The 27829-nt window shown below is 33.1% G+C and overlaps 1 long non-coding RNA gene across 2 annotated transcripts; it reads right to left on the minus strand.

Moving 5' to 3' along the window:
* Nucleotides 1-7127: 7127 nt before the first annotated feature.
* Nucleotides 7128-9850, minus strand: LOC107897349 (uncharacterized). Of its 2 annotated transcripts, XR_001684119.2 has the most exons (5): nucleotides 9472-9850; nucleotides 9100-9372; nucleotides 8955-9018; nucleotides 8025-8121; nucleotides 7128-7582 (listed from the first exon to the last, which is right to left on the minus strand). It is a non-coding gene; the product is annotated as an uncharacterized lncRNA (long non-coding RNA). The 2 variants fall into 2 exon arrangements; XR_001684118.2 differs by having other exon boundaries at nucleotides 8955-9372; nucleotides 9472-9814.
* Nucleotides 9851-27829: the final 17979 nt, after the last annotated feature.

The following is a 27829-nucleotide window of genomic DNA, read 5'->3' on the forward strand; positions in this document are numbered from 1 at the left end:
ACCCTGCGGTCTAACAGCATTCATCGGTACTGCTCGAACTAGCTCCATTACCCTTGCTCTCTTAACATTCCTGTTCATACCACCTGAAAGTCCTGAATCTCTCCTAAAATGGTTCCAATCTTTCTCACAATTCTGTCTTTCTGTATGCTTCACTTCCTCAGCTATCTTAGCTTTCTCCATTAAAGCAGCGAAGTTACACTCCCTCTGTGTAGCAATCAGCACCCTAAGTTCATCTCTCAGACTATCCTCAAAGCGTACGCTATGCTCATACTCTGTAGCAACAATCCCAGAAGCATACCGGCTCAGTCTCAGAAACTCAGACTCATACTCAGCCACTGACTTACTCCCTTGGACCAGGTTCAGAAATTCTTTCCGGTGAGCGTCCACGTAACTAGCCCCAACATACTTTCCTTTGAAGGATGTTTTAAATAGCTCCCAGTCACACTGTTAGCATGAGTTCCATCTCTCACCGTGAGCCACCACTGATAAGCCTTATCCTTGAGTAACGATTGGCTCCCTTCAGCTTCTGTTCCACAGAGCAGTCCAGATCATCCATAATCCGCTCTGTGGCTTCTAACCAATACTCAGCCACATTCGGAGCTACACCAGATACACCCCTAAATATCTTTGCTCCATTGGCCCGGAGCCGCTCAGAAATAGACCCCCAAATTTCATTTCTCGTACTTGCCCTAGCAACCCTTTCCAAAACTCAGAGCATTGCCTGGGACAGAGCATCGTCCCCGGCACCTCAATCATGAGACTCTACCTCTGTTACCGGTGGTACCGGTGCATCTGTTGCCGGCATATGTCCTGAAGATAAAGATTCAGCCTGAACATTACCTCGGCCACGTCCACGGCCTCTTCCACGAGCTGCTCGTGTACTCATTTCGTATTATCTGATTAAGAATTTTATGAATTAGTTTAATATTTTAGTGTTTATTACAGATGTCTTATGAATAACAGTAATTCAGAGTTTGAGTTTGTTTCCTTTTGCGATAGCCTAGCTACGTCTCAGTCTACTTATCAGAGTTTCTATAGTTCCAGTGTTACCCTAACTAAAGTACCATGATAAGGTTTCGTACAAGCATATAACAGATATTTCAGAAACAATTAGAAAGGCTCAGAAAACTTACAGACTTGGGCCAGAGATTCGGTGTGCCACCTTCTAAAAAAATTAATTTTAGAAAATCGATTTTAATCTTTAAAATCATCTATTTGTAAAGAGAAAATATTGGAAACATTCTCGAAAACAATTTATAATCAAGTTCCAAAAAAGACGATTTTCAAAAACCTTTATTTAGTGTTTCTTTACAAACTCCCATTTTTAGACCCATTCCACAGCCGAGTTGTTGCAACATGGCTCTGATACCACTAAATGTAACACCCCAAACCTGGCCCAGATGTTACTACCAGATCTGACGTGTCACATGGACTTACGACTTAGTATGCATTCATTGGTTTAAGTGATTGGGGTGGTCTTTGTAAAAACATCGGTTGAATAAAAAGTCGATTTATCAATCTTTAGGCTATCCATTTGTTGTGCTTGTTGAGTCTTAAAAATGTTCATTAATTTTGAAAACCCACGCAGCCTAACACTAGCAGTCGTCATAGTATAAATATAATCAAAAAATAAAACCATAGCGAAAAAAAGAAATTTAAATAGCGACCTTATTACAACTTAAAACCCAAAATTAAATCAGAATATAAAAATAATGAAAATAAACTAACTTAGAAAAACCAAATTTATAGATGATGTGGCCACTCCGAATCCCTTACAACTCCAAGCCCACTATGGTTGGGGATTCCCTGTAGAGATAAAAATAAAAGGGTGAGTTCGGTAAACTCAGTGTGTAACATAACCCAACCATAGCCCAAAACAGATTAAACCTCAGAGTCAGACTTATCTATGCCTTGGCCCAGTATAGATATAAGAATGAAACCCATAGGCCCATAGCAGATACAGAACAAATATATCATGAATGCAGAAATCCAAACCCAGAGCCATCCATAACACCCTCGTACCAGCCTTACACCATGTGGGGAGACTACTCGACCCACCCAACCGCTACACACCAAAGAAATTGCAGCGAGGCTACCAGATATTGTGAAAAAGTCACCAGATACAGATATTGTGGCTAGGCCACTAGAACAGATATATAGATATATGTGACGAAGCCCCTAGATTGCAGCGAGGCTGCTAGATATTGTGACGAAGTCACCAGAACAGATATATGTGGCAAGGCCACCAGATTGCAGCGAGGCTGCCAGAACGCTTCCTCCATCAATATAAACCCATGTCCCATGCAACAGAAATAATATGTCATGGCATACATATGCAGAAATAGAACATCATGCTTTTCAGAAAAATAACCCTAGGGGTAAAATCGTAATTTTGCATGCATAAGGGTATTTCAGTAATTATTACCTATTGCTAAGGTTTCATGCTCATTCTAACGTTTACCAAGTAATCAGAAGTACTTACCTCGTCTTTTTACCAAAATGGGGCCGTTGACCCATTGGTCCGTTTTCGGCCCATTAAGCCAAAAAATACTGTTGTGTAAGAAAATGCACACTCTGCACTCTAATCATCCAAATATACCATATTCATTAACAACTGTCTCATGAGCGCTCGATCACTCGCGAGTTCCCAAAATACCAACGTTTCGATATTTCGACTTTTACCGATTCAGTCTAAAGGAGGGTGTCGTTTACACACCTGATTGATGACGATATCTGACACGTGATAATCCTAAAATTGATCACTACCACATTAGACTTACGAATTAATGATAACTAACATAAATCCACGTCAACTAACCCAATCATCACACAAGTTAGTCATTTACGCACGAAGGGAAAAATAGTCATTTAACACCCTAGGGGCAAAATGGTCATTTTACCCTCTAGGGGTAAATTGGTAGTCCTACCCTACAGGGGTATTTCGGTATTTCTACCCTACAAGGGTATTTCGGTAATTTTGTAAATCGAGGGTAAAACGGTAATTCTGTAAATCGGGGGTACTTTGGTAATTTTACAAGTCGAGGGTATTTTGGTAATTTTACAAGTCGAGGGTATTTTGGTAATTTTACAAACCAGGGGTATTTTAGTAATTCTAAAACTTATCCACTTGGGCCTACGGACCCATTGGGACCACATGGCCCATTTCAGCCCATCGCGGCCCGAAATAGCCGTCCTACTGCTAGAGTAATGAGAAATACATACTTGTTAGGAGACTGCAGTTAATCTGTGCTCCAAACACTCTTAGCTGACGCCCAACTCAAACGAGCACGTTACAAAGTGAAAGGGATCAGCCAAGAAGGGTATGCCTACTCTCCTCATGGTTTGCTCTATTTAAAGCCAACTCTTCATCTACTCTTATGTTAGCTTCCCGATGTGGGATCCCTCCATCACCAGAGTTTAAAACCAACACCAACTCTTGCCGTCCCAACATAGCAAAATAATCAACCTTTGCGTGCCAAGGGATTCGAACCAAAGTCCTTTCACATGCCAACTCACGCCACCACCACTAGGCTATCAACTCATTTGTGTCATAAATCCAACACATTAAACTTTAAAGCGCACCTACTTGCTTCCAGATTTATTGAAAAGAAAAACCAAAATATATTGCAAGAGCCAAGACTTGAACTTTGGACCCCTTGCTTCCTCTATGGTGTCACTTCCTTGTCCCCTAAGTGGCGCCACCTTGCCACTACACCACACTCCTTTTTATGTCATCTTTTACCCCTTTACTCTTAAAATCCCAAACGCCAATTGCATCACCTGTTCATAAAATTAAAATTCCGAAGACTACCACGGATTTAACTTAAGTTTGGGCCTTCCAAAGGCCCACTGACCTACTAAAATATATATTTTAACCAACTAGAACACACACAAATTTTAAAAATCACAGGGCGTTATAGAGTTGGAAAGGGCTCGCAAACTACATAAGTAGTTGGATGAAGAAATAAAAAATTAGTAGAGCAAAATATGATGTTGCAGGATCATCACACTCTCTGTGAAAGATATCAAAAAATTGCATGGAGAGATTACAGGCCAACGAACTTATGCTCTTCTCATACAAGTCTACCAATCTTTGTCACCTATTATCAATAAACAGATATTGCACATGCTCATTTTGGACTCCTATGATGAAGGTATTAATGGCCAACTAGTCCTTTAAGTTCTTTGTGTTACGTGCCTACATGAAACTGTTTGGCATAATCTTGCAAAGATTCTCCATCCCTCATTTCACTGACATCAAACTCATAAGAGTGCTCATTATTGTCCTATGGGCTTGAAATCTTCCTAAAAATATTTGACCCAATTGCAATAAGCTTTGAATGGAGCCCTGTGGCAAAGACAGATACCAATCTTTCGCGTTTCCCTTAAGAGTCATCAATAAAGTTTTATATTTTTTCTGCATCAAAAGCCCTTAACACATTCAGATAATCATTATACTACATGAGATGTGCCCGAGGATCCCTTCTACCTTCGAACATCTCTTTTAGGACTTCAAACTCAATTGGTAGGCTCACAGTTGCCACCTTTGAAGACAAAGGGTTGTTAGAACAAAACAAACAGTCCATGTCTTGCACATTAGGGTGCAATGCTCGCACATCTCTATGCAAAGCATCAATTTCATTTTGCCATGGCTTTGCATGTGCTCCTACAGCCTCCTCCTGGATAGGCGTGATATGGTCCTGAAAATCAAAGTGGTCGAACTACATCTTTGTTCTTAGTTCTTCGTTTTGTCTTAGCAACTCCTGTTGAAATGATTACTGATGTTCAAACCTAGCACTTTGTTAAGTCATCTATTCCTTTGTCAACCTTAATTGCTCCTACAAACCAAATAGTTGTTGCAACGATGCTTCTTGATCTAAGGGAAATGATGGTCCCCGACCAGAAGGAGCATTGAGATTAAAAGAATTCGAGGCACCTATTTGGCTTAAGTTGCCCAAATTTTTGGTTAGTCAACAAACCAACCAGCAAAAAAGTCCATTTCACTAGGTTGATTGCCAGTGCCAGAACCTCCTGCTTGGCTTGATGGGAAACTACTGGGGAAATCTCGTTGGGATGAGTCATCTTAGTTTTCTGGTTTTCTAATGGTCGGAAATTTGTCCACACTCACCGTACCAAATTGTTGAGTGTTTTAGCGTGTGTTCTCCAAAAAGGTTAAATTCTATATTTACATAATATGGTTATTGTTCATGGATGTGATATCGTAGGTAGGTCCTCATGGATTCCAACACGTACCCTATTCTAGGATTAACATGCTTTTTCTATCTGTGGATTCGTCTGCATGGTAGTGCAAACCCACATTGTGCGATCTCATAGAAGGACGCGGACACCTCACGTGGGAACCCACATAAACTACAGGTCGAGACCCAATCGAATAACCGGATAACGAATCGATAATGACAAGTACCATAACAAGTTTGTAGTACACTAATTTACCCAAATAATATATATTTTCAAATTTTTGTTGATAAAAGAAACTTTGAAAATTGAAATTGAAGCTGGTTGAAAAAAAAAGGGTCTATGGTAAATTGATTTTTCTCTCCATTTTAGAAAATGTACTAATTTAGTAATTAATAAATTTTTTTTATTAAATTGAAAGTATTTTAATATTTTAATATTATTAGGATAAAAACAGTATTAAAGATAAGAATAATGAAATTTAATTATAAATATAAAGAAGTAAGATACTCCCAACTTTTGAACTTTCGTTTTAGAGATGAAGTAGAAAGTTAATTTGACTTTCTTGACCATAGATAACGTGAATCAATCAATCATTGATGAAAACTTATTTCACAATAAATATGGACCAAACTTGGGAGTTAAATTGAATAATCCGATTATCCAAACGATACCTAATAATATGTAGCCTAGAAACTTTGTTAGTCCAATAATAAAGTTGAAATGGACGTATGCTTTTTTTCCATGATTTTGGAAAAACTTTTGCCTAACAAAAATTTATTTGGGGAGTAGGGGTGGCCGCTACCTATTCTTTTAACAATTAAATCTACCTAGAAAAAGCCTAATTTACTTTTCTTTTTCCTTTCTCGCCTTGTCCATTTTTGGGTACAGTAGAAGCTATCCAATTCGTTTGTTAATCCAACAGTTAAACTTTTTTATTTTTTAATTAAATATTTTAGTTATTATTATCATTAATTTAGTAACAAACATGGATGTTTTTATTAGCTTAATAATAAATTTAGTAATATTTTATTAATTTGACTCTAAATTTAAAAAATTTAAAAAATATAATCTTCAATATTTACAATATTTTTCATTTTAATTCTAATTTTAAAATATATTTAAATAATTAAAAATAGGATAAACTACACTAATAGTTACCCAACTAATAGTAAATTCCTTTTTTGGTTACTTATCTATGAAAAGTTAAAAACTGGTCACTCAACTATTAGTAAATTTCTTTTTTCGTTACTATTTATCAATGTTGCCTTCTTTTGTCACTCAACTATTTTGGATTTTTGGGTGTTTCTATTTTTACGTTAGCAAGTCCGTAGCCAAAAAAGATAAAATTGAATAGTTAGGTGATCATTTTATAACTCTTCATGGTTGAGTGATAAATTTTTTTTACTAATAATTAGATAACTATTTTATAACTTTTTATAGTTAAATAGCCAACATAAAATTTACTAACACTACCTATATAAGTTGCACTTAAAAATAAATAAAAATGCCTTGCAAGCGGATGGATTAATATTCCTAAATTGACTTGCAAGTGCATGCAAAAATTGAACCTTTAAATTAAAATAAAAATTAAGTGCTTTTAGTAATTTTCTTCATTGAATGTGAATCATAAATAGTTTAGGCTCCATTTGTTTGCCAGTAAAATGTTTTCCAGAAAATGATTTACTTTTCTGGAAATGATTTACTTTTCTGGTGTTTGGATGAATCTGTGTAAAATATTTTTTGTTATTTGGTAGATTTCCTGAAAATATTTTCCGGAAAAGCTGTGTTACAAAGATATTTTCATGTAATCCTTTAGATTTTCAGAAATTATTTTCAGTCTGGATTACATGTGTTGGTTTTTTTAGCAGAAAACTAAAGGAGAAAAAGAAAAACGAATGCAAAGTAGTTTGAACAAGAAGAAAACTGAATTTATCTCCAAAAACCAGATATTTTTCATTGACTTAGAAGAATTTATGTTACAATAAAATATGACAGTTACCTAATGTATAACTGCTCCCACTAATACATGACTAAAGCTTAGCTAAAATTACACACAAAATGTAGCTGACATACCAGCTATAACATTAAACATAAATAAAAAACTACTCCTACTAACTTTAAGTATAAATTACAAAGGAACTAAATCAAGTTACAAATGAACAAAATAAACAAAATGTTGCTGCTTCTCTGGTTCAGCTTGGATGCTGGTCTGCATGCTGGTTTGCTGCTGGTGTCCTATTGCATTGCAGGCCAAAGTTCAACAACATCCTGTACCTTGCTTACTAACAATGCAAAGTAGTGCATATTCCTTTTAGTGCATCACCATTGCCTATATCCTTGAATGACTTTAGTACTTTCTTTGGATCCAAGAATGTGCCAGTTTCTACAACTCGAAATGACAGATGCAACAGCCCATAAGTCCTAATACTAGGTATCAATTATCAATTACTTTGTTTTGCCAATAGAAAAGGTAAAGTACTAAAGTCATTCTCTTAGAGATATAAAGAATCTGCTAGTGAAAGAAAAAAGACATTTCAAGAATCTGGTATGCACTAAACACAAATTTCAGATAATAGTACTATGAATTGTGCTCAGTTGAATTGTTCATAGATAAAAATTCTATTTTTTTTAGAACAAAATTCAACATCAGTATTCTATCTTGTTCTCAATACCAATTCAAAAAGGAAATTGAATTTCCAATCCTTGATGAATGTAGACAACATAATAAATAACAAACTTTGAATGAGATCATATCCAGAAATGACACAGATGATATTACTGCTCCTTATCATTATCAAGGTAGGTAAGGGAAAAGAAAACGGTACCTGCAAAGCCAACACAGCCCACCAGCTTTAAATTGCCCATTGAAGTGATCGACTGAATTAACCCTAGTTCCTTTGCATTGAGAACATTATTTTGCACCTTGTAGTTAGATATAGAAACTAGATATTATTTTTCTATTGGTCGTTTTAGAATAATAGAACTCAAATAATGAACTTTTGAGTTGAACATTGAAAAACTTTAAGAGCCTAAATGTTGACTTGAACATTTGTTAATAAAGGAAGTTGTCTGGAATAATTATCCAAAAAGTTAAAAGAAGTTAGAGAAGACAAAGTATTCACACCTGATAATTAAACATAGGCTCATAATGTAGAAGAATATAAGTTAATCAATAGGAAGAAATTTTTTTTTAAGTTGGGTCAAGTGGAAGAGTGAATTGAGAGAGAAACACTTCTTCCATACTTGATAAGAAATGAAATTGTTGTTCATTCTTTCCCTTCCATCAAAAGGAAACCATACAGCTCTGCAGCCCCATGTAATGAATCTAAGAACTATGCAACACCTAATTATATCTATATTTAACCAATCTAAGATCCTTACACGGCATCGAATAAATACAAGCACCATAAGCTACATATAAAATGACATGCTAGATGCTTAGATTTGCTTACTCTTCATATATATATTATATAAAGAAATTAGAATCATTACTAAACACTCTTATAATTGAGAGTTCAATCCATCCTTCTAGATTGATGTTTACGATGCCATATTGCCATACACAATATTATTAGCACAACCTTAAATTCTAACAGTTTAGTCATAGCCTTAAATTCTAACAGTTTAGTCGGTATTAGTAGATATCAAAAGAAAAATGATTATCAACAAAATCAATAGTTATATGAAACAAGAGACCTAATTTCAGTAAAAAAAAAGACCAGACAAAAAATGTAATAACCCAAAATTTTCATTACCATTTCCTTTCCAATAAGCACAAACGATGCTGGTTGGTTTAGTACTTTGATTCTTTCTAGCAACCTGTTAAACAAAAAGCTATGTGAACTTAAAAAGCAGAAAATTACAGAAGGATAAAAAGAAATTAAGAACAAAGATCCTAACTGTACTGAATATCCAGTTTAATAGGTGAATCAATTCCATATTCATAATCCCATAGCTGAATAGGTGAATAATGATATGTATTCACAATCTAGACCAGGTACCATAAAGTTGAATGTTGTATTGTTTTTCCTAGTTATCCTTCTTCTCTATTATACCCAAAATCCTTAGTCATTTCCAGAAATCATTCTATCTTAGATAACAAAAACCAGAAATCATAACCAATGCTGCTTCACTTTAACCCAAAAGAAGTAACAATAAGCACTGTGATCGAATCTGTAATGAAGAAAAATGGGTTCATCAGAAAAAACAAACCAAAGTTAATCATCAAAAAAGACAATACCCTTTCCCCATATCAATTTTTTTCGTCCTTACCTTCGAGGGAGGAAGATGAACGCCAGTGCAGATTTTGACAACGAAAGGCAAAGATGGGGAAAAGCTTTGATGAACGCCGGTGTCTGGTGTTGAGAATCGGTGTTGGCTGACGGCAAGCAGAAGATCAGGTGTCAAGGATGGGGGAAGGGGAAGGGGAAAATCGGTGTTGGCTTCTAATTTTCCTGAAAATGTCTTACCGAATTAGAAACGATAAGACATTTTCCAAAATTAAGCTATTTTTTCCCGTGTTTTGTAATTGATTTTCCTAAAATATTTTCAACTAAACAAACAACGGAAAAGGCTGAAAATTTTTTCCAGAAAATGTTTTACTTCCAAACAAACGGACCTTTAGTAAAATAACTTTCCCTCTAAAATGAATATTTGTTTCAAATTACAAATTATTTAAATATTATTATTTTTACATTTTAATATCTTAAGGGTAAATTACACAATTAGTAACTACACTATAAGTTTTTGTTTTGATCACTTAACTAAAAAAAAGTTATAGCTTGGTAATTGAACTATTCGAAAGTTTTTATTTAAGTCACTGAACTATTTAGAAGTTTTTATCTAAGCCATTTGGTTGTTAACTTAAAAAAAAAATTCTACCAACGGGTTCTAAGCTACTATTCGACTATCAACACAATGGACTAGTTCTCATTGATAAGTAGAAGAACATATCTTAAATCTAAGTTGATCTGAAGGTTAGGTCAGAGATCGAAGAAAAAAAACTATTTGAATTTTGGTTAGTAAATTCATGATGTCTAAAGTTGTTTCATGAAAAAAACTAAACTGTAGAAGAGAATGAAAAAGAGAGTTTTCAATTGGTGTAGCCAGTGTGAACAAAAAAAGCCATATAACATCAAATTTAATAGTCCAGTGACTTAGATGAAAACTTTTGAATAGTTTAATGGCCAAATTGTAATTGTTTTTAGTTAAGTGACCAGAACGAAAACTTACCTATAGTTTAGTGACTAGTATTGTAGTTTACCCATATCTAAAAGTAGACGAAATGAGATGAATTAGAACAAGAAATTCAATTATAAAATATATAAATATTTTAAATTTTTATTATTTATAAATAGTAAACTAGTCGAGCTAGCCTGAGGTTGAAAAATATAGACCCAAGCTTAGCCCAAAGAAGGCTAGGTCGGTCAGCTCATGAACCCTCACTACAAACAAATTGCCAAATAGTGACAGCCTGAAAGTTGTCTCTAAAAACCAAAAAATGTCAGTATAGATCTAGAACCCTTTTCTGACAATAAAAAGGCTATTCAGAAAAAAAGATAACCATTGATAGAGTAACGTCAATATAGACCAACGTAACTGTTGAAATAGGTCTAAAAGTCTATACCAATAGTTTAAGCGCTGCTAAAGTAGTAGATGTCAATATAAGTACTATCCACTATAATTGATTTTCTAATATTTATACCAACGATAAATAATGTTGGTAAATATTGTTGAATGTATGAAATTCCTATTATACTATAAATATATAGTGACAGTTTTTAACTATTAGTATAAACCATCTAAATCTAATTCAATATACTTATTCAAAGTAAATATATATAATAAAAAATCTAAATAAAATCAAAATAACCCAATTATATAATACAAACACAATTCAAATATAATCCCAAACATAATCTAAATTCTTTAATAAAAAAGGAAATCAAAACTTGCATATCCTCACCTCCCTTGCCCCAACAAAATTAATAATAAAAGTCCCAAGCAAATTCTTCTTTGTTGAGTCATTTGTGGAGGCAGGTAGCAGTTTCAAAACTTGCGGGGACTCCAATTTCCTGAATGAACATTTAAATGCTATTCTCTTACATGTTTCTTAATGGCAGTTTAACTCTCAATCTTGGTTTTTTCTTTCATATTCCCAACTTCCGGACAACACAGTATTCATATAGGTGTGTGTATATATATTAAAAAAAATTATGCCGACTAGGTTTTAAAAAAGAGTAATAAATGTTTAAAATAGATTATCTTATTTTAATCTGTCAAATTGTGATTAATACAAATGTATCGAGCTACTTTAAGCTTTTGCTTGTTTTGCTGTGCAATGTGCACCGTCCCCATTTCACTTTACTTACTTTAATTTTGTAGAAAGAAACTTACTAATATGAAAAGGAAAGTGGGAAGTGACTTGGTGAATATTAAAAATCAGGATGAACTAGTCCCCATTCAATTACTTTATACCGGTTGCTGAAAAATCATTACAATTTTAGGTACATGCTACTTTAAATAACATAATGAGAATATACAATTTTGATAAGTTGAGAGTTGCGATCTGGATACTATTTTATTTTTCGAGACTTCAAGATTTGCTGAGACTTGCGCACAAAATAAACAAACTTTATGTTGAGCGATACAATTTAGTGATACTTTCATGATTTAAGATAATAAAATAACAATACTATCATGTAAAGTATACAACAAAACATGATCTAATTCAACCATTCAGGTTTTAAGAATCAAGTTTATGCACTAACTCATTTAATCAAGTTTGTATACACATTTCAAGCAATGTATTATAACCACATAACACATCCATTTCCATTTCATTTCATATTACCTGTTGATTTCATTTTCTCATTGTTTCTCAAATCTATTGATTCATGTATTTACCATACTAGCCCTCAGGGCTCATGTAAACTGGTCCTCATGATCTATCACATGTTGTCATTTGATGCATTTCATATATATACAAATATTGTACCATTTCATATCATAATTTAGTTCAAATATCATTCATCAAGTTCATGCTTTATAATCTTTATTAACCAGACTCGGACTCAAGACAGATACACGGATCATCCAACACACTAATCTGACACCTCAGTGCATCATTGAAAAGTCCGAAGTAATATGTACTCATATCTATCAAAATTATACTAGCACATAGTGCATCATCAACATATAACTGAATTAATTTGCGCTCAGCACTATCATATCATACTGACACATAGTGCATCACTGGTATATAACTGAAGTATAAATTCGTATACAATCTAATCCTATGGCATGTCAACTATATTTGACTTTGCCCGATCAGTAAATAGGGTAACTAATGTTCCAATTACATATCTTTACATGTTCACATATCATAGTTTCATACCATTTTATCATCAATTCACATCATATAACATTTATCAATTTCTATCATGCTCATTTCTACTATATTCAATTTAGTCCAATTCTCAACATTCGATATCATCATTTATAAACCGAGTCGGGAAACAATAATATGCTTACCTCAATAGGTAGATTTGCAATAATCACATATATGTATATGTATTGAACTTGAATCATAAAAGTACAAACTACAGTTTTCGTCACTCATCTACGACTCTAGCCTTTCCCTTTTCTCGCGACGGCCCGACGTCGTCTTTAGCTACATTCAATAATTCAATTATAAAACAATGTCAATTCACATCCTAATCACATTAAAATACATAGCTAACATATTTTACATTTTATTCAATTTAGTCTCTATATCTGAGATACTCATTTTTTTCATACCTAACATCGAATTAAATTTGCTTTCATATTCTTTCATTATGGACCCTATACTTTCTACTCAGCATAATTTAATGATAGTTTTTAATTTAGTCTCTAATGTTACAAAGTTATCTAACAAACTTAACTTAATTTCTAACTTAGTCTTTGACATAATCTAAGTTCACTATCTAATAATCTTTTGAATTTCAAGCCTAATTCATCAATTTCTCTCTAATGGAAACTTGTTAAGCATATAAAAATGGAAGAAATTAATACATGAGTTAGCTAAATCAAGCTTCCATGATCAAGAACCTATAAAAAATTGATGAAAATAGTTTGGTTACCTTTGCTAATTTGAACCGAAATTGAGATTGAAACCAAAGGTTTATTTTTATTATTTTCTTCTTTTCTTCTTGGTTGGATGACAAGAACAAATGAAATTGATGATTCTCTCATCTTTTTCAACTTCTTAGTATTTTTACTGAGAGCAAGAAATTGATTAACTTGTTAATCATAATTAATTCATTTTATTAAAATATTTATATATATAATTAATTATAAATTAAACTAAGTGGATGAAAATTGACACCATCATCTTTCAATGACATATATTAAACAATGGTTAAATAACCATTTTACTCCTTTGGATAATTACTCAGTAGCAATTAAACTTTTACAATTTAGTCCCTAAAGTTTAATTAACAATTTTCTTGGTTAAATTACTTAACCAATCTTTAATATATTCTTATACTAACTCTTGTAATCTTTATTATTCATTCTTACATTCTCGATTTACGGAAATGAGGTTCCAAAACTATAACAACCTGATTTTTAGTGGTCTCAAAAATTATGGTTTCGAGACCTCATTTCCATAAATCGAATTTGTAAATATTAAATAGGGATATTTAAATTGTTATAATATTGATGAATTGAAATTTGGTTAATCAATATAGCTAAAATAGTGATTAATTATGGTCTAGGGACTAAATTATAAAGTTTAACCATATAGATTTTTAATTGACAAAAGACTTGCGGATGAAAATAGAAATTAGCGAAAGGTCCAAAATGGTAAATAAATCATTTTCAAATAGGGGTTAGTGGATGATGATGTTAAATTCATTAAGCATGGTTATTAACTTAATTAAGTATAATTAGGCTTAGCATAACTAAATCTTAATTATTCTATATATACATAACATGGTTGAAAGAAAGAGAAAACTTCTCATCATCTTCAAGTTCATGACCATCCACCATAAGAAAGAAAATAATAAAAAATTCAAAGGTTTCTAACATGCGACTAAACAATTAGCTAACGTCGACATTAGGCCATCGAGAGGGAAAGCAAAAGCAAGAGTTGTCGACGAATGATGCGGGACCTTGGTTTGTATTTCTATAATTTGAGATCAATTTAATTACTACATATTTAAGATGTTTTGCATGATATAACATTGAGGTGAGTTATCAATGGCTATTTGAACTGAATTATTATGATTGAGATTGAATTTTTGTGACAATGACAAAATTGAATAGAATAGAAATAGTGTGATTTAATTGATATGTGTTATTTGGTATGAATTTGTGTTGAAATATATTATATGATGTGATGAAATGATGAATTAGTAATGAGATTAAATTACGATATGTGGTTATGATGTTTAATGATTCAATGTTACCTTATTAACGGACTCGAATACCGTTAAATAAGCTGGCATGCCCTAGATAGAAAACCATTGCTTCCAGGCCATCTGGGATAGTAGAATGTGTATATAGAGAGAACTATCGCTTTTAAGCTATTCAGGATGGTAGAATTTTTAGATATCGAGTGCATTATTGTTGGGTCACCCTGGATGGTAGGATAGGTAAATTGTGATAACCATCATTGTTTAGCCACCCGATATGGTAAAATGTAAGAATAGTGAAAGGCATCGTTGTTAGGTTGTCCGCGATGGTAATTTATTGAAAAGTTTGAACCATCATTGTCGGGCCATCCAGGATGGTATAATGAGTCTTGATAGCAAAAGTCATCGTTGTCGGGCAACTTGGGATGACAAAAGTAGTATAGAAGTTATGGAATGTTGATGAATTGGTATATTGTGCTTATATATATGTGTTAAGATAGATAAGATATGTAAACTACTATATGTATCAGTTGAAAATGAGCCCCGAGGGTTGAACGAATACGAATGAGTTGATAGACTCCAAGAAACGATTAAATGGTGGGTTAAATGATATGTTGGTGTTAAATGAGAATGGAATTGAATGTATTGAAATTGGAATTGGTTTAAATATAGGTTGTTGATAAGTGACTTGAATTGATTTTACTATTGTTATAGTATGTTCAAATGTGAAAGTGTTAATAGAATTATTTGGCATCATAGAATATGTTTTGAATAGTCATTGATATTATATACCTTGTGACAATTTAATAATGCTTATATTATTTTATTTTAAGTCATGGAATTACCACTGAGCATTTTCGATCAACGTACGATTTACTTCTTCATGTGTAGGTATAGTTGATTTCCAAGAGTTTGAGTAGTATATTCAACATCCAGCAAGCGATCCCTAACTCATCAAAGTTTGTGTAATTTTGTTTTGTTTTAAGTATGACATGTACCTAGGTCGATTCAGTTTTGTACAATACATGTTCAAGTCATATTAGGACTTAGTTTGAAGAGTTAGAAATGGCCAATGGTTGAATTGTATAGATGAAATTGGCGATTTGTAGCTTTATATGAGAAGTTGAATCACATATGTGCATACTCCATAGTATATTTCCTTTTGGTAATGTTTGAAGTTGCAAAGTTGTCAAATGTAAAAATTTAATACCTATCAATTATAAATAGTCTTATAAATGGTGAAACATGTTAGAAATGTAGGTCTGAAATTGCATTTTGGCTGAGACTATAAGTGCAAATGTTTTTAGGATGTTTTAGGTGGTTGCAAAAAGGTGCTAATACCTAACCATTTGAAATAGTATGTCACGTCATGACGTCGAACAATTTTCATCGTGACGAGATCAAGCTACAATACCATAACGTGACATCGAGTATGGGTTGTTGCAATGAGGTCAAGTTAATATGTTGTGTCATGAAAAGGAACCCTTGATGTTGCGACATCAACCTGTAATTTTGAAAATGTTATAGTTTAGTCCTAATTAGACCTCAGGTTAGCAATAGAGCTTTTGTATGCTTGTATAAATCCCAAAAATGATTACTTATTGTTGTATATACATGTTTTACTTATATTTGAATGTTTAATATTATTATTTAGATTTTGATTTGTTTGTAGTTGCTCTAGAAACAAATGCGACAACTTATAGCTTGGACCCGGTGATCGGATCGAGTATGGGGTGTTATAGAAATCGCATTTTTGCACATTGACAAAAGTTGGGTTGTTACTGATTGGTTCTGTAACAGCTCAATTTAGACCCTAATCGAAACAGTGGTTTTGAGACCACGAATCCGAGTCATAAAAATATTTTAAAATCATTTTTTTGTGTTTATTTTGTGTAAATTTATATCTGTGAAATTTTCGTGATTTAATTTTGTCGTTTAAGTGTCCGATTAAATAAAAGGACTTAATCCCGTAACTTCAAAATTTGATGGTTTTAAGTATAAGGGTCAAATTGATGTTGGCTTATTGAGTGGGAGACTTTAAGTTGTAACTAGGCCATTATTAAAATGGGTGGACAGTAATGGACAATTATAAGTGAAAATAAAATGTTTAAAACTAAGGTTAAAAAGGTAAAATAATGTTAAGTTATTATATAACATATAACATAAAAATATATTAAGTTATGTTCATATATCAACATCCACCGAAACCATAAATAAGAAAGAAAAAGAAAAAAAACTAGGGTTCAGCCATTTTGCAAGCTAAATTCAAAGTTCGTTCCTTTGTTGGTTTTTGATAATTTTTACGTTTTTGAGATCATTGCTGCGAGTACTACCCAACCCATTCTTGAATTTTTGAATTTGGTGAATATTTTTTGTTATGCCATTGATGAATATTTGTGTTTTGTGATGTTTGATGATGAAATATCAAAAATATGTTTTAGATTAACAAATTTTGTATTGAAGTTTTTGATGATTTTGAGTTAATAGGTCTAAATTGAAAAAATAATAATTTCAGGGATTATAATGGGAAATAAATGAAATATATAGACTAGTATGAGTATGTTGAAGATTCGGCCTAACTATAATGTTGTGAGATTTTGAGTATTTTGTGTTTTGTGCATTTAGGAGTAATTTGTAAAAGTATAAAATATCAGGGTAAAATAGTAATTTTCCCATTTATGTGTTGTTAGATTAAATTGAATGAAATTGTATTTAAATGAGGTTAATTTGAAATTATATAGATCAAGAACAAAGGAAATCGGACTTGGATCTGAGAAAAACAAAAAATAGTCGAATAACCGACTTGTAACGTCCGTCGATATCCGAGGTAAGTGTTTTAGCAGTTAAACATGGTTTATTTTGAACATAGAATGATTTACTATGATGATTCAAATTTTTTTAATGTATTAGTATGTTAGTTGAATGAGAAATGTTAATGAATCAATGTGATTGAGTTGTATTTGAATGACATCAAAACATCTGGAAGTGTGTATGTGTTACGTGGGTTATTGTACGATTTGATATATGAGATGTTGTGGAATGAGTTCATGTTTGTGATATTTGGGCTTTAAGCCTTGTGCTGGTGACTTTGATCGGGCTTTGTGCCTAGCACGCTTAGTGCCGGTGAATAAATATCTGACCTTGGGTCTAGCAGGCTTTGTGCCGGTGTGTGATTCAGGCTTATGCCTAGCAAGTTTTATACCGGTGATTTACTTTAAGTCTATGTCTATAAGACTTCACATTGATGTGGAAAGTGAGCAAGTAAGTTGATCTAAATGACTTTTATATTTGGCCACATAAGTATGTACATGTGAGGTCATATTGACTTTGTATATTCGGCTGCTTGTGAAGTTATATTGAACTTGTATATTTGATTTCATATGAGGTTATATTGAATTTGTATATTCGGCCATATGAGATATTTTATTGAACTTGAACATTAGGTTGCATGTGATGATAATTTGAACTTATATATTCGACCATATGAGATAATATAATGAACCTTGTGTATTTGGCTATATAGGTAAGTTTTTATGAGATGATATATTGGATCTTATATATTTTCGGTTATAGGTAAGTATTTATGTAGTGTTATTATTGACCTTGAACATTCGGCCAAGTTAACTTATTTGAGTTAAAGTATAACTTTAATGGTACAATTCGGCTTGGATAAAATGATTTGATTATTTACTTGAGTTGTTTAAATTGCTTAAGGCTTACTAAGCTAAGTTGGCTTACTCTGTGTGTGTTTTTGTTACTTTGTTTTATAGATTTTGGTTGTAAGTTTCAAGCTCGGAGATCGTGATCGAAGTCATCCACACTATCGTCAACTTTCGGTATTATTAAAAGTTTATTTTTAAACTTATGGCATGTATAGGCTAATATGTATTTTGTTCAACTTTGAATGTGTATATATATTGAGCCATGCGAATATGGCTTATCTTTAAAGTTTGAATATGTTTGGCAATGGTTTATCTCATTTTGATTTTAATGTTATGTGAAATGAATGAAAAGTATATGTGATTAGTGCTTTATGATTTTGAAATAGCTTGAAAATGATTATTGGATTTGGTTGTACTTAATAAATCGGTCATGGTATGTATAAATGTGGTTAGTCAATTCGGTTAGGTACATGTTTGGTTAATTATAAATTTGAATTTGTATACTAAGCTTGTTTAACGCATATTTTGAATGACATGATATAGGATATGTTTTGTGTTAATGAATAAAATTTAGTTCAGTTTACATGTAAGTATATGTGTATTTAAAGTGATTAATTGTTTAATATAGATTGTAAGTGAGATAAAGATATCTACCAGATGAATAGTGATTCGAGTAACTATATACTATGGGAGTTGTATGAATTTTTAATAAGATGTTAATTATATTTATTTATATACATGTACATGTTGTGTATTCGATTGAAGCTTGACATAATGGTTTAGTTTATAATGAAAGTATTTGCGTTTGAATATATTTGCTAATGAATAAATGATTTGTGATAAATATTATTCAGTTGAAGATGCGTATGATTATTGGGTTGGAATTATGTTTGTTTGAATGCCATGGATTTGGTTTAAATTTGAGGTATGATTCGTAATGACAATGTGATTAATAATGCATGTATTATATTTAATTAGCCATGTGCTTAATATGTGTGCATATGACTTGCATGAATATGTGAATGTTTGGGATTATGTTTTTGTTCAGTAATGCCTCATAACCCTAATCCAGTGACGGATATGGGTTAGGGGTGTTACATTTTATTGGTATCAGAGCTAATGTTTAGTCGATTCTAGGACTATCGTAGCGTGTGTGAGTTTAGCTATACATGCCATAATTTATAATGCGATAGTGTGATGACTTCTGACATTTGAAAATGTGCTTTCATATATAGTAAATGGATCCCGATATAGCTGTAGCTGATGATGTCGAGAGTGTTGCGCCTCTCCCGCGCATGGGACAACTCCAGTTGAATCTTGACCTGTCTCGAGTAGCCATGAGGGGGAGGCTAAGCAAGCTTTCTATCAAATGATGAACGATTGGTTTACTCAATATATCCGGACTAATCCGGCTGTACAATAACCTCCACCCTTGAATAATCCATCTCCGATACTTGTAATACCTCCGATGATTGATCAGAGAAGACTTAACAGGCTTCCTGTAGATAAAATCAGAAAACTTGGGGCCGAAGAGTTTAAGGTTAATGATGATGATGATGCTGAATGGGCCGAGTTGTGGCTTGATAATACTATCCGTGTGTTCGATGAGTTATCATGTACTCTAGATGAATGTTTAAAGTGTAACATATCTTTATTACGAGACACTGTATATCACTGGTGGAATACACTAGTATCAGTGGTCCCGAAAGAAAAAGTGACTTGGGAATTCTTTCAAGCTGAGTTCCGTAAGAAATACATCAGCCAGTGATTTATCGACCAGAAATGCAAAGAATTTTTGGAATTGAAACAGGGTCATATGACCATAACCGAGTACGAGTAGAAATTTGTGAGACTTAGTCGATATGCTCGTGAATGTGTTTCAACTGAAGCTATCTTGTGTAAAAGATTCGAAGACGGTTTAAAGGAAGACATTAAATTACTGGTTGGTATACTTGAAATTAAAGAGTTCGTGGTACTTATTGAGCGAGCTTGCAAAGCCGAAGAGCTCAGGAAAGAGAAAAGAAAAGTTGATTTTGAAGCAAGAGATTCCCAAAAAAGATCACCGAGTAAGACGTTTCAATTAGCATTGAAGAAGTTCCGAGATGATTCTAGTCAATTTAAAGCTACTTCTGACTTTTCTAGACGAGATCGAGACCGACCTCCTGTGAGTTCACGAGCTACTTTGATTGCTAGTGTTGGCAATGATCGACAGAATAGATCCGAGTGTAAGCATTATGGTAAATGGCATTCTGGAAGCTGTAGATTGTATGATAGGTCTTGTTTTAAATGTGGATCAATGGATGATTTCATCCGAGGTTGTCTGAAGTTAGCTGAGCAAAACACTGTTCAGAATGCGAGACCAAGTAACATGTCAGCACGAGACAGACCACCCAGACATTCGGGTAATGTGAGTGGTAGTCAGAGAGGGACAAAAGATACTGCGTTCAATCTGAGGCTCTTGCACCTGCTAGAGCATATGCCATACGAGCTCGCGAGGAGGCTTCTTCCCCAGATGTTATTACTGGTACTTTCACTCTTTATGATACTAGTGTTATTGCATTGATTGATCCTGGTTCGACTCATTCATATGTGTGTGAAACATTAGTATCCAGTAAGACTTTTCCTGTAGAGTCTACTGAGTTTGTAATTCGAGTATCAAACCCCCTGGGCCGGTGTATTCTGGTTGACAAAATGTGTAAGAATTGCCCGTTGATGATTTGAGATTCATGCTTTCCAGCCGATTTGATGTTGTTACCATTCGATGAGTTCGATATAATTTTGGGTATGGACTGGCTGACTTTGTATGATGCCGTTGTTAATTGCAAAAGAAAGACCACTGATTTGAGATGTCAGAACAACAAAATTATCCCGATTGAATCTAATGATCTGTGTGGTTTATCAGTTGTAATATCTTCGATGTTAGATTGGAAGCATGTGAGGAAAGGCTGTGAAGCTTATTTTTCTTATATGCTTGATAGTAAAGTGACTGAAAAGAAGATTGAATTTGTACCAGTTGTGTGTGAGTATCTGGATGTGTTTCCTAAAGAATTACTGGGTTTGCCACCTATTCGAGAGGTAGAATTTGGTATTGAGTTAGTACCGGAGACGACTCCTATTTCAATAGCTCTGTATCGGATGGCAACTACAGAATTAAAAGAGTTAAAAGCACAGTTGCAAGAGTTAACAGATAGAGGTTTTGCATGACCGAGTTTCTCTCCTTGGGGTGCTCCAGTTTTATTTATGAAAAAGAAAGACAGAACTATGAGAATGTGTATTGATTATCGCCAGTTGAACAAGGTGACTATAAAGAATAAATACCTGTTGCCACGAATTGACGATTTGTTCAATCAGTTGAAAGGGACTTCAGTGTTTTCGAAGATAGATTTGAGATCAGGTTATTATCATTGCGAGTCAGAGATTCCAATGTGTCAAAAACTGCTTTTCGAATGAGGTACAGACATTATGAGTTTCTAGTTATGCCATTTGGACTTACTAATGCACCTGCAGTTTTTATGGATTTGATGAATTGGATGTTTAGGCAGTATTTAGATCGATTTGTGGTCGTGTTTATTGATGATATACTGATCTACTCCAGTAATGAAACTGAACATGCCGAGCATTTGAGACTTGTGTTACAGAATTTGCGAGAAAAATAGTTGTATGCGAAGTAGTTATGCCATTTGGACTTACTAATGCACCTGCAGTTTTTATGGATTTGATGAATTGGATGTTTAGGCAGTATTTAGATCGATTTGTGGTCGTGTTTATTGATGATATACTGATCTACTCCCGTAATGAAACTGAACATGCCGAGCATTTGAGACTTGTGTTACAGAATTTGCGAGAAAAATAGTTGTATGCGAAGTTTAGTAAATGTGAGTTCTGGTTACACGAAGTTAGCTTTCTGGGACATGTTGTTTTAGCATCAGGTATTTGGATTGATCCGAGTAAGATTTTAGCTATACTCGATTGGAAACCTCTGAGAAACGTTTCTGAAGTCAGAAGTTTTCTGGGACTTGCTGGTTACTATAGATGATTTGTGAAAGGTTTCTCTATGATTGCAACTCCGATGACGAAGCTGCTACAGCAAGATGTCAAATTCGAGTGGTCAGAAAAGTGCCAGAAAAGTTTTGATCAGTTGAAAGCTCTTTTAACCGAAGCTCCAGTGTTAGTTTAGCTAGAATCGAGTAAAGAATTTGTTATTTATAGCGATGCATCTTTAAATGGTTTGGGTTGTGTTTTAATGCAGAAAGGAAAAGTTATAGCTTATGCCTCGAGACAGTTAAAACCGCATGAAAAGAACTATCCGACACACGATCTAGAATTGGCAGCTATTGTGTTTGCATTGAATATATGGCGCCATTATTTGTTCAGGGAGAAATGTCATGTTTATTCCAATCATAAAAGTTTAAAGTACTTGATGACTCAGAAAGATCTGAAAGATCTGAATTTGAGACAACGTCGATGGTTAGAATTACTAAAAGACTACGAACTTGTCATTGACTATCACCCGGGAAAGGCTAATGTTGTTGCTGATGCTTTAAGCCAAAAATCACTGTTTACTTTGCATGCAATAAATGCGCATATGACTATGTCTGATGATGGTGCGATATTAGCTGAGTTAAAAGCCAGGCCGTTATTTATTCAGCAAATTTATGATGCCCAGAAGGTTGATAACGATTTGATAGTGAAACGGGTTCAATGTGATTCAAATGTAGATTCAGAGTTTTGAGTTGATGTTCATGACTGTTTGAGATTCAAGAACTGAATATGTGTTTCGAGAAATACAAAGTTGATTCAGGTGATCTTGAATAAAGCTTACAATAGTCGATTATCTGTTCATCCAAGTAGTACGAAGATGTATAATGATCTGAAACAGCATTATTGTTGGCAAGGTATGAAACGAGACATTTCTGACTTTGTATCGAAATGTTTAATTTGTCAGCAAGTAAAAGCTGAGCATCATGTACCTTCTGGATTACTACAGCCAATCATGATACCTGAATGGAAATGGGACAGAGTTACAATGGATTTTGTATTTGGGTTACCGATGACACTGAACAAGAAAGATGCAATCTGGGTTATTGTGGATAGATTGACTAAATCGACTCACTTTGTTCCGGTTCGTATAGATTATTCACTCGATAAACTTGCTGAGTTATATGTTTCTCAGATTGTGAGACTACACGGAGTACCTATTTCTATTGTATCAGATAGAGATCCTAGGTTTACATCGCGATTTTGGAAGAAACTGCAAGATGCACTAGGTACTAAACTGCATTTTAGCACTGCTTTTCATCCCCAGACAAATGGTCAGTCTGAGCGAATCATTCAGATACTTGAGAATATGTTGATATGTTGCATTCTCGAGTTTGAAGGTATGTGGGAACGATCCTACCTTTGGTTGAATTTTCATATAATAACAGTTTTCAATCGAGTATCAAAATGGCACCTTATGAGGCTTTGTACGGTCGTAAATGTCATACACCATTGTACTGGATTGAGCTCAGTGAAAATAAGGTACACGTGGTTGATTTGATCAGAGAAACTGAACAAAAAGTGAAAGTGATCCGTGAAAGTCTGAAAGCAGCATCAGATCGTCAGAAATCATATGCGGATTTGAAACGGAAAGACATAGAGTTTCAGATTGGAGATAAAGTCTTCTTGAAAGTCTCACCGGGGAAGAAAATAGTCAGATTTGGTCGTAAAGGCAAATTGACTCCGAGATTTATTGGGCCATATGAGATTATCAAACGAATTGGACCGGTTACGTACAGATTGTTATTCCCACCTGAGTTAGAAAAGATCCATAACATATTTCATGTTTTGGTGCTTCGGAGATATAGATCCGACCCCTCGCATGTGATTAGTCCATCAGAGATTGAGATTCAGTAAGATCTGACTTACAAGTAAGAACTGATTCGTATTATGGCTCGTGAGATTAAAGAGTTGCGAAATAAAAAAATTTCGTTAGTTAAAGTATTGTGGTATAAACATGGAATTGAGGAAGCAACATGGGAGCCAGAGAATGCAATGAAAGAACGTTATCCAAACCTATTCACCGGTAAGATTTTCGGGGACGAAAATCCCTAGGGGGAGAGTTGTAACAGCCTAATTTAGACCCTAATCGGAACGGTGGTTTCGAGACCATGAATTCGAGTCAGAAAAATATTTTAAAATTATTTTCTGTGTTTATTTTGTGTGAATTTATATCTGTGAAATTTTCGTGATTTAATTTTGTTGTTTAGGTGTCTGATTAAATAAAAGGACTTAATCGCGTAACTTCAAAATTTGATGGTTTTAAGTATAAGGATCAAATTGATGTTGGCTTATTGAGTGGGATACTTTAAGTTGTAAATAGGCCATTATTAAAATGGGTGGACGGTAATGGACAATTATAAGTGAAAATAAAATGTTTAAAATTAAGGTTAAAAAGGTAAAATAATGTTAAGTTATTATATAACATATAACATAAAAATATATTAAGTTATGTTCATATATCAACATCCACCGAAACCATAAATAAGAAAGAAAAAGAAAAAGAACTAGGGTTCGGCCATTTTGCAAGAAAAATTCAAGGTTCGTTTCTTTGTCGGTTTTTGATAATTTTTACATTTTTGAGATCGTTGCTTCAAGTACTACCCGACCCATGCTTGAATTTTTGAATTTGGTGAATATTTTGTGTTATGCCATTGATGAATATTTGTGTTTTGTGATGTTTGATGATAAAATATCAAAAATATGTTTTAGATTAACAAATTTTGTATTGAAGTTTTCGATGATTTTGAGTTAATAGGACTAAATTGAAAAAATAATAATTTGAGGGATTAGAATGTGAAATAAATGAAATATATGGACTAGTATGAGTATGTTGAAGATTCGACCCAACTATAATGTTGTAATATTTTGAGTATTTTGTGTTTGTGCATTTAGGATTAATTTGTAAAAGTATAAAACATCAGGGGTAAAATGGTAATTTGCCTATTTATGTGTTGTTAGATTAAATTGAATGAAATTGTGTTTAAATGAGGTTAATTTGAAATTATATAGATCAAGAACAAAGGAAATCAGACTTGGATCGAGAAAAAACAAAAATAGTCGAATAGTTGATTTGTAACGTCCGTCGATATCCGATGTAAGTCTTTAAGCAGTTAAACATGGTTTATTTTGAACATAGAATGGTTTACTATGATGATTCAAAATTTTTTAATGTATTAGTATGTTAGCTGAATGAGAAATATTAATGAATCAATGTGATTGAGTTGTATTTGAATGACATCAAAACATCTGGAAGTGTGTATGTGTTACATGGGTTATTGTACGATTTGATATATGAAATGTTGTGGAATGAGTTTATGTTTGTGATATTCGGGCTTTGAGCCTAGCAAGCCTTGTGCTGGTGACTTTGATCGGGTTTTGTGCCTAGCACGCTTAGTACCGGTGAATAAATATCAAACCTTGGGTCTAACAGGCTTTGTGCCGGTGTGTGATTCAGGCTTATGCCTAGTAGGTTTTATACCAGTGATTTACTTTAAGTCTATGTCTATAAGACTTCACATTGATGTGGAAAGTGAGCAAGTAAGTTGATCTAAATGACTTTTATATTTGGCCACATAAGTATGTACATGTGAGGTCATATTGAGTTTGTATATTCGGCTGCTTGTGAAGTTATATTGAACTTGTATATTTGATTTCATATGAGCTTATATTGAATTTGTATATTTGGCCATATGAGATATTTTATTGAACTTGAACATTAGGTTACATGTGATGATAATTTGAACTTATATATTCGGCCATATGAGATAATATAATGAACCTTGTGTATTTGGCTATATAGGTAAGTTTTTATGAGATGATATATTGTATCTTTTATATTTTCGGTTATATAGGTAAGCATTTATGTGGTGTTATTATTGACCTTGAACATTCGGCCAAGTTAACTTATTTGAGTTAAAGTATAACTTTAATGGTACAATTCGGCTTGTATGAAATGATTTGATTATTTACTTGAGTTGTTTAAATTGTTTAAGGCTTACTAAGCTAAGTTGGCTTACTCTGTGTGTGTTTTTGTTACTTTGTTTTATAGATTTTGGTTGTAAGTTTCAAGCTCAGAGATCGTGATCGAAGTCATCCACACTATCGTCAACTTTTGGTATTATTAAAAGTTTATTTTGAAACTTATTGCATGTATAGGCTAATATGTATTTTGTTCAACTTTGAATGTGTATATATATTGAGCCATGCAAATATGACTTATCTTTAAAGTTTGAATATGGTTATGTTTGGCAATGGTTTATCTCATTTTGATTTTAATGTTATGTGAAATGAATGAAAAGTATATGTGATTAGTGTTTTATGATTTAGAAATAGCTTGAAAATGATTATTGGATTTGGTTGTACTTAATAAATTGGTCATGGTATGTATAAATGTGGTTAGTCAATTCGGTTATGGTACATGTTTGGTTAATTATAAATATGAATTCGTATATTAAGCTTGTTTAATGCATATTTTGAATGACATGATATAGGATATCTTTTGTGTTAATGAATAGAATTTAGTTCGGCTTGTATGTAAGTGTATGTGTATTTAAAGTGATTAATTGTTTAATATAGATTGTAAGTGAGATAAAGATATCTACCAAATGAATAGTGATTCGAGTAATAATGTACTATGGGAGTTATATGAATTTTTAATAAGATGTTAATTATATATATTTATATACATGTACATGTTGTGTATTCGATTGAAGCTTGACATAATGGTTTGGTTTATAATGAAAGTATTTGCGTTTGAATATATTTGCTAATGAATAAATGATTTGTGATAAATATTATTCAGTTGAAGATGCGTATGATTGTTGGGTTGGAATTATGTTTGTTTGAATGCCATAGATTTGGTTTAAATTTGAGGTATGATTCGTAATGACAATGTGATTAATAATGCATGTATTATATTTAATTAGCCATGTGCTTAATATGTATGAATATGACTTGCATGAATATGTGAATGTTTGGGATTATGTTTTTGTTTAGTAATGCCTCATAACCCTAATTCGTGACGGATACAGGTTAGAGGTGTTACAGGTTCGGATCAAGAAATTGAATCCCTTGGGTTATGGAGAACTAAACAAATTGAATTAAAGATACAAGTGAAGAATGAATCCCCAGTAGTCCACTTTACATTAACCTTTATTAATTTATTGTATTTTGTTATTTTATAGCTAATGGATTGGATTGTAATTTATCTCCAGTATCTTAGAAAGTTTCAAAACCTTCTATATATTGAGAGATTTTATTTCTGTACTAAGTATTAAGAGCACCTTATGGTTCATTAAGGAACGTATTTTGTGAGTACAATTGAGAGTAAACAATTTGTGTTTACAACTAACTTCTTAAAGGAAGAACATAAATGTGAGTGTTCTAGGTTTTTAAGATAAAAAAAGTGAGGTTGTTATACTAGGGGAATGGTAAAATTGAATCATTTGTTGTATTAGAGATTAAATATAGTGAAATTTTTCAATGAGCTAGGCTTCACATGTTGGAGAAAATTCGGTGTGAAAACGGTTT

The sequence above is a fragment of the Gossypium hirsutum genome, chromosome A10, assembly GCF_007990345.1.
Source record: "Gossypium hirsutum isolate 1008001.06 chromosome A10, Gossypium_hirsutum_v2.1, whole genome shotgun sequence".
In the NCBI taxonomy this organism is placed as follows: domain Eukaryota; kingdom Viridiplantae; phylum Streptophyta; class Magnoliopsida; order Malvales; family Malvaceae; genus Gossypium; species Gossypium hirsutum.